The sequence below is a fragment of the Morone saxatilis genome, unplaced genomic scaffold (assembly GCF_004916995.1).
Source record: "Morone saxatilis isolate NCDOM2014 unplaced genomic scaffold, NCSU_SB_2.0 Contig8, whole genome shotgun sequence".
Taxonomy (NCBI): Eukaryota; Metazoa; Chordata; class Actinopteri; family Moronidae; genus Morone; species Morone saxatilis.
Genome location: NW_023340257.1, coordinates 23,995,664 through 24,001,996, shown reverse-complemented (window position 1 = coordinate 24,001,996; position 6,333 = coordinate 23,995,664).

Here is a 6,333-nt window from a genome sequence, read left to right as displayed (position 1 = left end):
TGCCACATGTCCTTTGGTTAGCAAGTCTGGAGAATGTGAATTTTCTTCCTCAATATAAAATGATAATATCAACTTAAAAAAAGCTCTGAAACTAGAAGTTTAAGTTTAAATAGACTTTAAAGATTGGGCAAAACCAGCCATTTTAGCTGAGGCTGTGCTTTATTAGTGCATAGGTTATTCTCAAACACATTCCGGTTTATGAATCTGAATTACAAACCTGCACAACTTGAGGTTGTCAGAGGCGGGGCACAACAGTAGTTGGCTGTTTAGCCTGGTTGGCAATCATGCCAATATTGAGCGGCAACGCTTTGAGGCATTGCATAACATTCATGATATGATAAACACAGTGATGTTTGTAGTAAAAAAAGAAATCTGAAATTATTATCATATTAATTACTTTATTTATATTTCATTCATATTTGTAAGGGAAATATTCTCCAGGTCAATGTCAATGATTCATTTTCATGTGTGAAAATAATAATGTCTCTTCAATATGGCATCATGGATGTTGATATCAGCAAATATAGCCTAATCTGGTATAAAAAATGAGAGCACACACATACACAAGTCTACATCCAGCACATGAGATGTAAACCCAAGAGATTACTTTTTTGCTGTGCGACAAAATCTCAGATAAACACACACGGCCATTCGGGCTCTGCATATATCTCTCGTGCAAATCTGCTGCATCATCCCTCCTCTTCAAACTGTGGCCTGCTGTCTGTATTGACACACAAGCCAATAGGCAGATGGAACTAGAGAGAAAGACACACAGTCATGGTGACAGCAGGATTTATTTAGAGTTCACCTTTGGACTAAGATAATGGTATGTGCAGATGGTGGGGGGATTTCAGAAAGTATGACAAAAGGAAATCGAGCAAAGTGTCAGTGAAATGCAGAGAATGTAGATGCACAGAGGTGAAATTTAAAAAAACGTATAAAATGAACATACAGTGAAGAACCACAACTGTTAAAGTTCTGGGACTAAAATTTCCTCATAAACCTCCACATGGCTATCTGGCATCATTATACTGCTCACCCTCAAGTCATCCTGTGGCATGGAAAGACTGATACAACACAGACAGACAGTGCTCAGAGGAGTCAAGATCATGAATGATTTACCTGAGGAGCACGGGCATAAAGCCAGGAAGAACACCTTCATTAATTTATATATTAGACGTATAGATAACCCAACAAGTAATTAATTAATAACAATGTCCTTATATTATGAAGGAATACCAACAGAGGGTTTTTTTTAGGGGAATAAAGGGTCTTTCAAACAGTTTCTCTCCCTCTCTAGTCAAAGCTAAAAAGCAAATCCTCCACAGTCAAATGCATCAAAGTCGGAGTCTCCTTCAAAGTCGAAGCTGTTGAAGTGTGGCGAGTCAACGTCTTGGCTGCAAGCGTGGAAGGAGCCTCCTGCAGGAAGCTCGGAGAAGCCCCCTGCGCCATGGGCGAGCTCTGGGGCTCTACTAGCAAGGGGCGAGGAAGGGGAGCAGGAGCTGAGGTAGCCCATAGCAGAGGAGGCCGCTGCCCCTCCCATCAGCAGGCACACTGCCCTCACCGCCCGGGCATCGCTGCTGTTGCCATGGCGAAGACAATCTGACATACGATGAGGGGGGGCCACAGAAACACTACGCAGAGGCCTCCGTGGTCCACTGGCTGTAGAAGTAATTTGAAAAAAATTTCAACAATATGCAACAATATATAATCAGGAAAAGCTGCAAAGTTGTCAGATTATCAGCTAAATTTGTTGTTTGGGTTTTTAACATTTTAACATTTTTGCTCTTTATCCAGACATTGATGCAGTCAGTAACTCCCCTGCCTTTAATCAGAGCTGTTACTTGATCCTAAAGTCTTCCAGGATTCCTGAATGTGTGTGGCATCAAGTAGCAGCAATTATCACTTCATGAGACTAGACAGTGTTAAACACCATCATCTGCCTTGTGTATTTGGTAGCTCATCAACAACTAATGAGCTACTTCCCTATAGCATCTGTATTCATTTGTTTAAAGCTCCACTAATCAATATTTTAAAATGTTAAGTCCAACTTTCTAATCAAATTGTTATTAACATCCATCTCCGCAGTTCTTCTGCCTCTTTTTGTTCATTGTTTGGGCTTTCCAGCCAGTAGTGTACACTGTCTGCTGAGCACAAAACAATAGCGAATTAAACTAAAAAGGGTATTCTTTCAGATATTTATCAAAGGAGTTGGTCTGCTAAACATAACTAAAAGGCAGGCACTTAAATTCATTAGGTGTAAACAAATATGACTGTGTATTGCATCAATGACCTGATATTGCTAGCTGTATATCCAGCTGTGTGTATGTGAGTTTGTCTTTTAGACTTTGCGCTCATCAGTCCCCACACCCAAGAAAACTCACTACACCATTCCTTTACTTCAGAAAACACAAACAAATGAAGGGGGGAAATGGTTGCATTGACAATTCATTCACCACATTTAGAAGTAAATAAGTAAAGTAAATAAAATCCAAGCTTTTGTAATTGAGAAACACATTCAAAACACAAAAATGCTGCAAGTCATAGATAAAATAAAAGTTAAATTTCTATAACAACACAAAAAACTGATGCTTTTTAGACAGCAGACTTTTACTAGTAATTATAAATACACTTCTGTCTGGTGAATGTTTTTCTCCATTTGCTATTTATATGCATTTAAAAAAAATTCTAAATGCAACCTATGTGGTTAAGACTCATTTGCTTTTTTAATTACTGTGCATTGAAGTCTCTCAGCTAACATACTATACAGCTTTCACTTGGGAGTTACTACATCTGTCAAGTAACTACAGATCACTTGATAGCAGACCTGGGTTCTGGCCTCTCTCTCTGAAGGAGCCTCCCCGTTCAGTCACTTGAGATAAAGGAGGGGTGCCTTCACTAACCCTGGGTGACCCGGGGTCTTTATCACTGGAGGAGTCGGGCAGGGGGTCTCTGTCAGTGATGCAGGGAGTGATGCTGCATTGTCTCTGAAGGGTCATGGGTGACATGACACCCTAGAATATGAGACCAACACAAGGTTATTATATCATAGAGATGGGTAACACAAAAGCAACACATATGAAAACACTCAAGGAATTCCCTTTGGATGTTTCATGTTTTTGAGATTCATGTGTTTTCAGATATTATTAGAAACATATCAAACAACAAGAAAGGAGAGGTGAGGTGTTGAGATGAAGACATGAAAACTAGGCTGAATGAAGCAACAACAGGCCCAGACTGAAGTCAAAACCACTGACTCACCTCCCTCACTTTTCTGATCAACTTCAGCCACAGACTGTGGAAGATAAAGTGAGGAGTCATTATTTGAACCAGATCCAAGTTTGTAGACGTTTACAACAACACGAGAAAGTGCAGTATTTTCCCAGTCTGAACCATCTGTAAAAACATGTCTGATAGTAACTGGGACAAAGGAGTCCTGAATTCCAGCATATGTAGGCAATTTGTCAATATGTCACAATGTGCACTTAATATCTGATAGTCAGTGGGGCAAAGGACTTCCAGTGTGTGTGTGTGTGTGTGTGTGTGTGTGTGTGTGCGAGAGGTGAGGGGTGGGCCCACCTGCAGTCATCGGGGTTGTCAGTGAGAAGCAGCAGGAACTTGTTCTGTGGCAGGATGAGGGCGAAGCAGCAGTCCCTCCTGCCCCCTGGAGGCAACTTGGGCAGGTCGAGAATTTCTCGTCCCTCTACAATCGACTCACAGTTGGTTTGTAGTGCTACCACCTGGTCAGGAGGGGACTCTGCATCGTGGCACACCAACAGGCTTCCCTCCATGGTCAGCACAAGGTACCTCTCCTTCCACTGCTTGAACATGAAGCCCCCTGCAGCAGAAACAGAAACAGAGAGAGACTGTACAGTAGCCTGTGAAGGAGGTGGAGTTTATTTTTGTTTTTGTTATCTTGTGTGGTTTATAGTAACAGACCAGTCACAGAAGAATAAAAAAAGGCTTTGTAGTTGTAGAAAATACGGACAGAGGAAGGAAAAAAACAAAACAAAAAACAAAACTATATGGCAGCATTATGATAATGCTAATATGGTGATGTTTTACAGGTCTAATGTTGACCCTGTTCACAGTTTAGCATGTAATGGTTCTAACGTGCAAATTTGCACAAACTAGGCACTAAATGTTAGACTGATGGGAATGTCAGCTTTGCAGGTATTTGTCCTGATGAAGAAAAGTCGTGAGATCACCAAAATTGTTTGGATTCATCCCTTGGGGACCATGGAACCAAATATCATTGCAGTTTATCCAGAAGTAGATATTTCAGTCTGGACAAAGTGGTGAACTGACTCTCTTTCCCTCATCTTTGAAATGACTGTCAATATAACAGGTGCCTTTAAGTGTACTAGAGAGTTTGTGATTATTTTTCACCTTTAGCTTTTGCTGTCATTTATTTCTGTTCAGCATGAAAAACAACTGCCATGTAAAAGATATTGTCTTTACTACCCTCTGTTCTATTGTTTTTAATTTCCCTCTCAGCTCTGTAGTTTCCCATTAATTGTTACACCGAAAGACCAAAAAAATATAAACATCTAAAGTGTTTATTTTCCCTCATGAGGTGCATGTTTACCCAGAAATCATTTTAATTTCAAGTAAGGGCAGTTCTAAACCTGTCGGCCTATAAAAACGTCACAATGACAAAACAATCAATTAGAAGAAAATGCAATTGAATGTAGGCTGAATTATCAAACAACTGGTGAAATGGACATCCTGTGTCCAGAGCAGCATTAAAGCACATGCAAATAGTTATAATGTTAATCTCCCTGTCCTTGCAACCAGCCATCTAGGCAAAGTCTATAAACAATAATGCACTATAAGTCAACCTTTGTAATTACCTATAGAGTTTAAACATCAAAATATGTGTATCTCTTGAAGAGAACCTTTAACCTGTAGATACCTGTTTTTGGGGACATACTGTGAGTTTTTGGGGCAGGACACACATGATGGCGTTAGATTGTAAGTGTCCCAGACAGCCGTCCATTGTGTAATAATGATAATAGATAGAGAGCACATGTTGATGGATGGGAAAGATCTGCTCTATTTCTCCATACAGAGGATTAAAGATGACAGGAGGATTTTGCAAAAGAGAGAGTGATAGATAGAGGTATAGGAGTTTAGATGTCTGTTATCATCGCATCTACATGGAAACACTGATGTGCTTACAACTTTATATATTTGACATTATAAAATATTATTGTTAAGGTATTGTACTGCTTTTAATCCACAGTTAAGAGAGAAAGAAAAGAAAAAAATTAATCAGAACTGCTGACATTAGTAGTAAACAGTATCTTCTGCCTCATTCCCCTGAGCCATCATGACGCCATTATCAAATGAAATTGAGGGAGATATAAAACAGATGTAACATAAACACAAAGACATGAAGCATTGGCTGAGTCCTGAATCCATGACTTGGCTTTGAAAATGAAGATCTCGTCATTCTGTAAAAGCACATCTGGGAGCGATTATATGACACTCTCAGATTGATATCACTCATCTTAGAGTTGGAGTGGCGATCTGAGACAGCATTCCTCCTCATTCATTGTTAAGGCCACAGCAACAAGTTCAATACACTCAATACAATAAGTCTAAATTTAAAACCTTATATTTGTCATTTTGTCAGTTCTGAGGTTCTTCAAAAAGTATAATAATTTGTTTTAATTTTGGTTCTCTGCATTGTTGTACAAACAGTTTTTTTTAATGAATTTGTTGGGGGTTTTTTGGGATCAAAACTCTCCACATGGACCAAATAATGACATTATTCCTGATGAAAAAACAACCCTGTGAAACTGCAGTCAGCCATATGTGGATAGGGAATAACGAGAGGTGAATTAATTCAAATAAAATGTGACCTTGACTTCTGATACATACATAGAACGAGCACAAACATAGAGCAAACCACTCCAGAGAAAAAAACAAAGTCTTTACATTAGGACAGAGCTGCACTGCACACGGATGAAGGAGTCAAAGCAGGCCTACCATATTTCCTGAGGAAGCCTCGGTGAACACCTGCTGTGCTCATGCCTGTGGTCATCACGGCAACAGGGACTGAAATGAGAGGCAGATCATTTGATGCTGAAAAATAGGGTAAGAGAGAGTGAGAGAGAGAGAGAGAGGGAGAGAGAGAGAGAGTAATCCCCACTATTTAGGCCTTCCTTCCTTAAACCCGTGCTGTTGTGAGTGGAATTGGAGCCGTCCCCGCTTATGGACACATAAACATCAGTGTTAGGCCCAAATAATCATAGTAGCAATTGACAGAGTCCACCAGAAAGATCCTATAATGTCCATCGAGGCCATCACCAGATGTCATGCTGGACT